The following is a 10720-nucleotide window of genomic DNA, read 5'->3' on the forward strand; positions in this document are numbered from 1 at the left end:
CAAAATATATTATTTAGGAAAAAACATTTATCGTGTTACGATTTTGATTTTTCTCTCGCAATGCTCAATTTTTAAATATTGTATTCCTTCGAGCTAAAGAAGGGTATGATCTTAATTTTCTGTTTGGGTCTAAATGTTGAAATGTAGTAAGAAATCAAGGAAACAATTTTGTCTAACGTGATTTTGATTTTAAGCCGTAAACACTTCCATGTACAAGGTCACTATCCGACGGGTACGATGAATTTTCCAATTTGACAATGGATAACAATTGATAGAAGGTTCTTCATGAACTAATGGATATCAATCATATCAAGAATTTAGAAAAGGTTCCATTCAAACTTTTCCCAACACCGAATACTCGATACCATGGCACTGTGATATTCACCCTCCGGAGAAGTCCCTTTTTAGCTGGCCCCCGGTCATAGCACGATAATGGACCACATGGCTGGTACCTATGGCGAAAGACCCCGAACCCAAAAAATTCCAAAACCTCATGCTCACTATCACCTCTTCGACCAATCAAACATGGAAAAAAAACACAAAAATAGTCTCCATCAAACATCTTAAGATGATTCATATCAAGGAGCTATGATAGATATTATTTAATGAACTACCAATACCCCAGGGAACGATAGCCCCTATCTTGCTAGCTCTTGGTCACAATTCTAGATGGCCATGTGACCAAGACTAAGGAAAAATACTACCATCCCTGAAATTCCAAAATTTAGTCATATAACTTTCAAGTCCAATCAATTCATTTCCATTAGAACTATAAAATGCATGAAGGGTTATTTCTATGAAAAGTAATGCTTTCCCAAAGTCCTTTCTCAACGATGGCACTGGTTTGTTGTGTTCGACGAATGCTTGGTAAAGATGGTACTTGTTTCCGCTCAATAAAACAAGCTCTAAAGCCCAGATATAGCGAATGATAATGTGAGCGCCTTCTCTCAATTCAAATTCCAAACTTATCCTCAATATTGCAATGATTAACTTCTAGCTTACGGTTTCCCTCTTGTGTCAAAAAAAACTTTATATATAGGGAAACGTTAGCTTATGGTTTCCCTCTTGTGTCAAAAAAACCTTAAATATAGGGAAACGTTACCACACCATAGAAGAGGGTAAATATAATTTTAGTATTACCTATAAAATAAGCACTCTTTCATTTTTTAAGTACGACCATTTGGAGTTTTTTAATATCAAGGCCAATCACCCGAAGGAAAGAAATATCATAAGTTGGAATGGAAATATACATAGGTTAAATTTTTTTGAAAATGTTCTTGAAGATGCAGTGATTGATAGTAGCATCTTTGCATCTAAATATGATAAATGCTAGCCATTTTGATGCCAATGAAAAAAAAAAAATCTCACCTCCAACTTATATACTAGGATTGGTATTCTTTATCCTATTAGGAATTTATTACCATGAGATTTTTCTCCAACTCTTTTTCCCTTCCTAGAGCATTGCTTTCCTTTCGAATTTTCTAACAAGCTTTAGTGTGGCAGTGGAAGAATAATCCCATGAAATGAAATTACTAGAATGATGTGATACTTTTTTTTATAATTAATTTTTCCATGGGGCCTTCAGAACTTACAGGCAACTCCTAATTGAATTTGTATTTCTAATATTTTTTCTACTAACATCGAACAATGAACACTCACCCAAATCCAAAGAAAAAATTAGCTTGAAATATGAGATAATTTCTATCCTAGCTACTGTTGGGATTTCATCATCACTAAGTTAGAGGAAGTTAAGATGGCTTCTCCATGTATTATGCAAGGTCCTATAACTTCTCTTTAACTTGAAGGTTCATGTTGAGGTAGAGGAGGATGATCACTGTTTCAGATTTGTTTTGAGTAATATTGAGGCATTTGCATTACAGGTTTAAATTGTAGAAATAGTTCTAGGTGTAATTAAGGTTGTGATTGGAGAGGATAGTAAAAGATTTAAGATATTAATGGATGAAGTGGAATACAATTTTTGGTACTTTAGATTTCCTTCATACACACTTTTAGAGTTGTTAACAACAATTTACAATAATAGGGATTTTGTTGTTATAATGAGTAAAGATGATGAGGCCAAAGAATCAAATTCCAATGACGAGAATTCTAGAAAAAATTCAAACACCACATCCATAAAGAAAAATGTAATGTTAAGATTCAACAGTCTTGAAGGACCCTGAATAGTACACAACATCATATTGAATTTACATCAACTTTCACCATTCACTACCATTTATCCTCATCAATCCATGTGCCCTTGTTTTCTTAAGATATCCTAAAAGAAGTGCATTGATGACCATTTTAATTGATTATGTCCCCAATACCAAGAAGTCCACTGCATTTATGACCATTTTATTTAATTACATCTACAACATGGAGAAGTCCAAGTCTTCCACATAAATATTAATTATATTCAAAGTTTTGAAATCTCCTCTAGTAGCCACCTAATAATAAACTCTAGCTAGTGACAAAAATTCAAAATTATAAATAAAAATAATGTCTATAATATCTTTTGTAATAAGATTCCAAAATAAAAAAACAAATTATAAAATCCAAAAAAATATTTTTTTATTTTTTTATTTTTTCGAATAATTATTTTAAATATTTGACCAATTTTAATATTAAAAATTATAAAAAATTAAACCAACCATAAAACTAAAACTAAGAATAATATCTTAAGTAATGAATGGACAACTCATCGTTACAATCCTTATCTATCCAAAAGAAAATCAACTCAAGATTATCCAACATTTTCTCATTCTTAAATAAAACAACGTTTCAATTATTTAAAGTTAATAAGTAATGAATGTATAACTCATTGCTATAATCCTTATCTATCCAAAAGACAACCAACTCAAGATTATTTAACATTTTCACCATTCTTAAATAAAACAAGGTTTCAATTATTTAAAGTTGGCGGTAGACGAATTACAAAAATGTCATTATCTTCGGTCCCTTGGAGATCTGGACAAATACACGTAAGCTACTAAATTCTAAATAAATCATAAGATTGACTGTTAATTGAATTGCTATCAGTATTCTTTTGAACATTTTGCACCTAGTTGCTTGACACTTCCATTATAACCTGAAGTCGGGTATGTCAAACATTGCAATTTAAGAGTCCACCAATGAGATGGTGAAACCACATTTCCCCATCGGGCAGGCTAACTATTTTAGGTTTTGAACTTTATGAAATTTAGTGATATAACATTTCCTTACATTTTGATTTGATAAATTAAAAATAAAAATAAAAAAATAAAAAAAATTAATATTTATATTTATATTTGGATCTATTAATTTATTTAGAAATTTTCAGAGATATATTTTCTTTTAAAGTGAAAAGAGATTTTGATTTTTTTTAAGACTTGGTAGATGTAGAGTTAACATGGATATAGGTTGTTGTCAAATAAGATATTATAACATTTCTACCACACTTAATTAGACAACAAAACAAACAAAAAAGACATAAAATTAATAATTATAATTATAATGTATAATAATTTTTTTTTTTATATCTATTTAAATATACCAAAAGCTAATGCAATTTTTTTTTAATGATCTCTATTCAACTCTTAATAAATCTAAAATTAAAATAAATCTAAACTGGTTTTAATAAATTAAAAATAATGAAAATTATATAATAAATAAATTTCTTAAATTATATAACTAAAATTTATAATTTAAACATGAATATCAGATCTTGATCCAAATTAATTGAAAAATGAAAAATTAAGTAGCTCATTTTTCTTCTCTTTCTTCAACCATATCTGATATCTTGTTTTTGTCCTTCCATCATGTAACTTACCTGCATCTTCGATGTATCTACGCAGTTATGTGAAGCACCTCCCCACTAGTCAACCAAGAGGCCAATAAGTTAACGGAGTGGAGAATTCAGTGATCGGAAGCCACTTTTCTCTACGTCTTTGAAAACCCTACACTCAGTTTTCTCCTCGCTGTTCATTTACGGTGAAGGCATGGCATAAATTTTAATTTCTCACCGCCCCATTGACTTATCCAACGGTTAGGCCTCGTACATCAAACTTAGACTACCTTCGTTATCGATCATTCAAACTGCAAATTCCAACATCGTTGGAATGCCACTTTGGAGTATTCCAAGTAACATGGTCCATATAGGGATGCGTGGCTTGGAAGTTTTTTTTGGAAAACAATTGTCAAGCTTTACAAGGTGCCTAGCTAAGTGTTTGATGGTGTCGAATTTATTTTCGCAATGAAAACAATTTAAATACTTTCTCAGTCAGATTTAAAAAAAAAAAAAAAAAATTCAGCAAAATTCCCTTGAAAAATTCTGGATCCTCGAGAAATTATAGCCTTGTTAGGTAACGTCAAGTACACATATAGGGATTGTGAATTTTTTCATAATTTGCTGCCTGAGAAACTTGATCTTCCAGCAGGAAGGAAAAGGTGTTGCGGAAGGATTAACAAGCTATTCATCTTCATCGTGGCCTGAAAGGAATTGGCATATATCTTATATTGATAATAGAGTTTGTTTATGTGTAAGTAAATATTTATATTTAATAATAAAAAAATGTAAAAGCCTGCTTAGACTGTTTAACTTGCAAAGCTGGATCTGTTTCTTCAATTTGTCGTGACGATGAGCCACACTTGCTGGCTCCAAACGCGTCGACAAAGATCTCTTTCTATATGTAATTTACGCCGAAGCTCTTCTTACAACTGTTATGGATCACAGAAGTCTCAATTTAACAAACAACATAAATTTCAGGAATGTCCTACAAAGTTCATGACCCATGCCAATGAAAGACATTCCTACTCTCGTTAAGCTTAATGCATGAACAACTACATCCAAATTTTCAACCCGGAGCTTCTATAAGCCAAACCATGGATCTACCTCCCTCGTGAGTTTTAATTTTAGATGAAACCATCTTTGGGGATCCCAGATAATAGTGCTATAGAAAGGCAAATCTCGACATAAAATCATGCTTGGATATTTCAATTTCCTTAACGTTTTGAGGAAGAGCCAAAGCTGCAAAACCGTCAAATATCGCTGTTGCTTGATTACTCATTTCATAGCCTTCTCTGTGTATTGGTCGGCTTCACCAGAGGTAGTTTAGGGTAGTAAAAATTTTTCCTGTGCAAGAGAGGTTGTGTGGCTTTATAGAGTGGAATCCGACGAGAAGCGAAATATCAAAGAGTTAATAGACCCAACGGAGAAGGCTAGACTACCTACAATGAGGAAGGTGTGGAAGTGATTAACCTTACACTCAGTATGAAAAAGGGTAGATGTTGCAATGCAGAATTCCGGCGTGCGTGGAGTTGTGGATTTCATGCTCATTTCCTTGCAAGGTACACTGAACACACAAGGAAGAAGAAAGAAAAGAAAAGAATACTGAGATGGAAAGGACAGCTTCTTTGCTGTCAAGAGAGTAAAGGGTAAAGGGTGTGCATGTTCACGATGTGATTTTGTCAGCGGTGCAAGCGAGTAGACCAGAATGGGCAAGGAAGGATTGATGATTTAGGGTTTTGTAGTGGTGAACAACCAACATGACAATTTAACAATCTTAAGGTTTAATATTCAGTTAGCAATTTTAAGGTTTTGATGCAGTGGTGTAAGATATTGTTTCACAATAGACATTTTTATAGTTGATGTTCCAAATCTAAACCATGTAGAAATTTTTATGGTCCACCTTTCGAGTCTAAACCGACATTTTTATCTTCCCCGTTTTTAGTCTAAAGCAAGGATCCTTGCACAAAAACCTTGTAGACTAGAAATTGTAAATTAAAATTCTTTGATAAAGATGTTTATTAAGATGTTTAATCCATTCTTTGATAAAGATGTTTATTAAGATGTTTATTTGGATTAATATGTTTATTAAGATGTTTATTTGGATTAATGTGATTAGAATTTTAATATAATTATTAATAATTTTCTAGTCTAAACCAAGACTAGAATAGAAATTGTAATTTAAAATTATTTGATCGAGATGTTTATTTGGAATAAGGTGATTAGAATTTTAATATAATTATCAATAATTATATATAAATTATAAGACTTTCAAAATTTTAATCTAATTATCAATAATTACTAAACAAATCATATAAATTAAATCGCTAGTAAATAACTTTAGGTATCAATCCATGCCAACCATCAAACATCTCCCATTGCTAAAATTAAATACATCATAAGAACTAACTAAATGATGACTTTATTTTAAATTATTATTATGGTTAATTATAAAAGAATTAATATATGAGATTGATTCCAATTTTACGTTGGATATTATTAATGTGTTACAATTCCATGTGCCAATATCATGGCTTATCAATATTACAAATCCAAAAATCTATAACTCACTTCAAATGAACTTTGTTTGTACAATGTTTTTTAATTAAGAAATTTCGTTAAAGTAGAAGAAAAACATAACTACTTTGAAGACAAATCTCTAAAATATTTCTTGGAGGTTAACTCCCTACTATCCACTTAATAATTATTGATAATTACATAAAAATTATGGGAGCCTTATTTTAAAGTAGATACGAAGCATGTCTATTTTGGAATAGGGCTTCTAGAATTTTAATTTAATTATCAAGAATTATTGGGTGGATAATAGATATTTAACCTCCATGGAATATTCTAAAATATTCTTTACCACAGTCACATATGAAAGATTGATATTTATATTAAAATTAATTATCTCATTTCTTCCTTTAAAAATAATTTCATTGCACCACCAAGAGGCACATTATGACACCCCAACCTGAGTAGATGTGAAATTTCTTCTCTTCTTAACAATTTCTTAGTTATTGAACTTGGGGTTTGCATGTGTCCCTTTTAAAATAATAATAAATAAAATATCTCCCAAAAACATTGTTGACTATAATAAGTAAACAAAAATCAATATTATGATTAGTTAATAAATTCTAATAATCCCACTCTTAATGCGTTTGATCGATTAATTTTTGATATTACAACCTTGTATAAAGGATGTGGTAAAAATATTTAGCTCTGGCTCTCATCCATAAATAAAGATTTAGATGTCCAAATGCATATATATATATATATATATATATATATATATAATTCTTGCATTTTTAGGAAAGTATTTACATAAACCATTTGAATATCCATGTTAATAAATTATTTCAATATCATCTTTATATATTTCTATATAGTTGAGAAATAAAATTATTTTAATGTTGATTATAATAAAATATTTAAATATTTAAAGAATAATTGAAAAAAAAATTAATTAATTTATAATAGAAGTAATAAGAGTTATACACGAAAGATATGTGATTCATATTATAGTTATATGAAATTAATTTGTGACATTTAAAAATATTATTAATTAAAAAAACTCAATATAAATTATGAATAAATATTTCAATATATAAAATTAAAGAATATTAATATGTAATTAAAACTATATCAGTAAAAAAATAATTTTGATGTAAATATTATAGCACATAAATATGATATTTCAATATATGTAACCCCTCTTATTCCGAAGACGAATAATCACCATAGTAAAAAAAAAATCATGGAATAATACAATAATTTTTTTTTTAAACATAATGACCATGACACTTCATCTGTTGATTTACATTTTTTAATATGTATATATATATTTAAATATCTACACTTCCTTGAGGCATTTCTGGACTCATGTTGAAAAGAGCTGATAATTATTAATATCACCTTTAATACCTTTCTAAAATTACCTATATATCAATGTTGTCATGGTTACATATTCGATGGTATCCTATTTATATGGTAATAGGATCAAGACCTTGCGTATTGATTATTAACTTTGTGTATGCATATAAGGTACGCTTCCAAGCTCTTATGACTTAGTTTTGTGCCTCTTGAATACACTACAACGTTGGGATTAGAACCATATTTTTTTATTTTTTATTTTATTTGAATGCAATGTGTAACAGTATGTTGTTTCACCATTTAATTAATGACATCTAGCTATCGTTTTGTACATATGAGTTGTTGAAACTGACGCTTAGGATCTACTAGCATATTTGGATGGTGGCGATGAGGGCGTTGTTGGTTAGGGTAACAACCCTACCCTTCTCCTGAAGACATCCCATATTCATTCCGAATGTTCTCGAGGTTTTTTTCTCTACAAGACTTTCGGTTAATCTGAAGCCCTAATGAATTGTCTTTAGAACTTTGTGAGAGGCTTTTGTCCATTCACAAGATTTATGTTTACCTTCACATGACTCCTCGTACACCATTAACTAGTAAGTTATTATGAATTTGATTGTTTGAGGCGGAATTGTCCTTATTCATTAACACAATGATTATTTTTGTCAAATTTTCTTTGTATACAAATAAAATTTATGTCACATGACGTGCATGATGTAATGGCTGGGACGGATGGCTTTCGCACCTCAGCTATGTTCGATTCCTGCAGAGGCACATATTTGATGACCCCCATGCTATGGAAATATCTAAACGATATTTGTAACGGCTATGCCATAAAAATTCTGCTGGCTTCGGTTATATACATTGTAAAAATCTGCGGGCTTCGACTATGATGATTTCTCTCTGAAAAAAAAACAAATAAAATTTATTTATGGCCTGTAGTATAAGCACAAAGAATCTTTATGTTGAAGGACTTTGATGCTGAAGGTTCGCTTCCAACGCTGTTTAGAAATTTGGGTTGTAGTTTCTTGTTTATGTTTCACTGTTCTATTAGTCTATCGATCGTTCAATTTGGTAAGTGAGTATTGTTATCTATTTTAAGTTCTCTTTCTCTTGAAGAAGACCTAGTTCGATACCATGTCTCCTTTCAGTTATTATTCTTAGACCCTAATCAATTATGGTTTTCTTTTTTTTCTTCTTTATTTCAGGATCGTAATTACAACTTGCAGGGACGGTTATCAAATTCGACTTCTCTTAGGTAGAAACTTCACCTGCGAGTCTTGTTCTATGATGTCCTTTTGGATTTTTTTTTTTAATTTTTTCTTTATTTAATTATTCACATTAGTTACCACTTTCTTTGTTATGCTATAGGTATTTTCTTCCCGAAAAGCTAAAGGCATTTTGTGCTCTTTAAGGTTTATGGGTTCAAAAGGAGTCCAATTTAATATGAGGGTCTTATATTTGGTTCTTTTGGTTCATTCCACGTTGGCTTACATTCTTTTTGTTACATATCACATGGAAGTGTTTAATATTAAAACTCTAACCGTGAGGTTTTGGGCTTTGGTCCAACCTATATTTCAATTTTCTATTTGTTTTTTCTAGTTAAATGATGTATTGTGCAACATCTTATTTTAAAGGTCGTGACCAACCCTCGTGATTTTCTTCAAATTATAAAATGTTTTTTGGAATAAGTATAAGAAACTCTAACTATATATTTATTTATGTGTCTTATTCTTAATGCTTCCTTATTTTTGACAGAGAAACCAATTTGTGTTGTAGCACAATATGTATATATATTAGATATTTTTTAAACCCTTCAAGGGTTTTTGATTAAGATTTCTATGTTTCTTTTAAGCATGGACTGGTTATATATATATATATATATAGACTAAAGCTTTTCTCATTCTGATTTAAAATGCAAGTAAGAAAATGTTTTCCTTTATGTTTGACATGTATAGTTTTTTGTTATGACTATTTAATTTACAGATTGTTTTCTAGTTGTAGTCATATTTGTAATGACAATATTGTTATTCTTCTATAAACTTCTCTGTTCTTTTGTTATGTACATGTTAACTTGTCTTTGATGATGATAATAATTATACTCTCTTATATTTATATTCTTTATATATCATTTGGTCTAGACCAGGAAGATTCTAAGTTTTTCTATAATGGAGAACCCTAGTCTCTTCCTTAAGTCCTAATTCCATTAATGTCAAAAATGGGGAGTTCTAACTGTAGACATAGACTCTATTATATACTTATAAAATTTCCTCTTAATACAGAAAAATAAACATGAATTTATTTCTTAAATAGACATACAAAAAAATCATTCTAACAAATCACTTATTTGGTTAATCAAACCTAGTCTTCCACAAAATCCACATTGGTAAAGGGGATGCTCCTCCCAACTAATGAGAAGTGGTTTTCACTAACTAGATCTCCCTTCGAGCCAATTTCACATCCAAGGAAACTCCCTGATAGTGACCATGCTTGGTCCAACACAATATTGTTCTTGGCAACATCCTACCATCCTCTAACGACATCTTGTTTTGAGGAATTTAAAGCTCAATATGTAACTCTTTTAGGCCTCTTCTAATTAGGCTCCAAAATCAACAAGGTTGCTTCAATATTTCCCCCTCACACTTTCTTAGCCAACCTTTTTCCCTTGCTGTGATAATCTATCTTTAGGGAGAGGAAATTTGAAAAGGAAAATGGCTCTACCTGTAGCCCTTCTTGGGCCTTTCCTGACTATCTTGTAAAAATTTGGGATGTGAAATTCTATTTAGCACCTTTTTCCATCATAATTTTACATCATTGACCATATGGAACTCCTTTTTTTTTAATGTTTAATATTAAAATAGAAAGAACATTTATGTACGTCATGTGTTCATATTTGAACCTTAGCATGGGCTCCATATCTTATGAGAGTAATTTCAATAGGAAAAGTAAATAAAATATTTGCAAGTTATTGGAGGTATTACATCTTCCCCCCCTCAAACAGAACATCAGCATCAATGTTTCATGGCCCTTGGAAGAGGTTGGGATATGTCTTGCACATAAAAGTTTCATCTTCTCGGGTATCCTCTT

This window comes from Pinus tabuliformis, chromosome 5_2 (assembly GCF_031772625.1).
Source record: "Pinus tabuliformis cultivar Carrire ecotype Pingquan chromosome 5_2, CPIR1, whole genome shotgun sequence".
In the NCBI taxonomy this organism is placed as follows: domain Eukaryota; kingdom Viridiplantae; phylum Streptophyta; class Pinopsida; order Pinales; family Pinaceae; genus Pinus; species Pinus tabuliformis.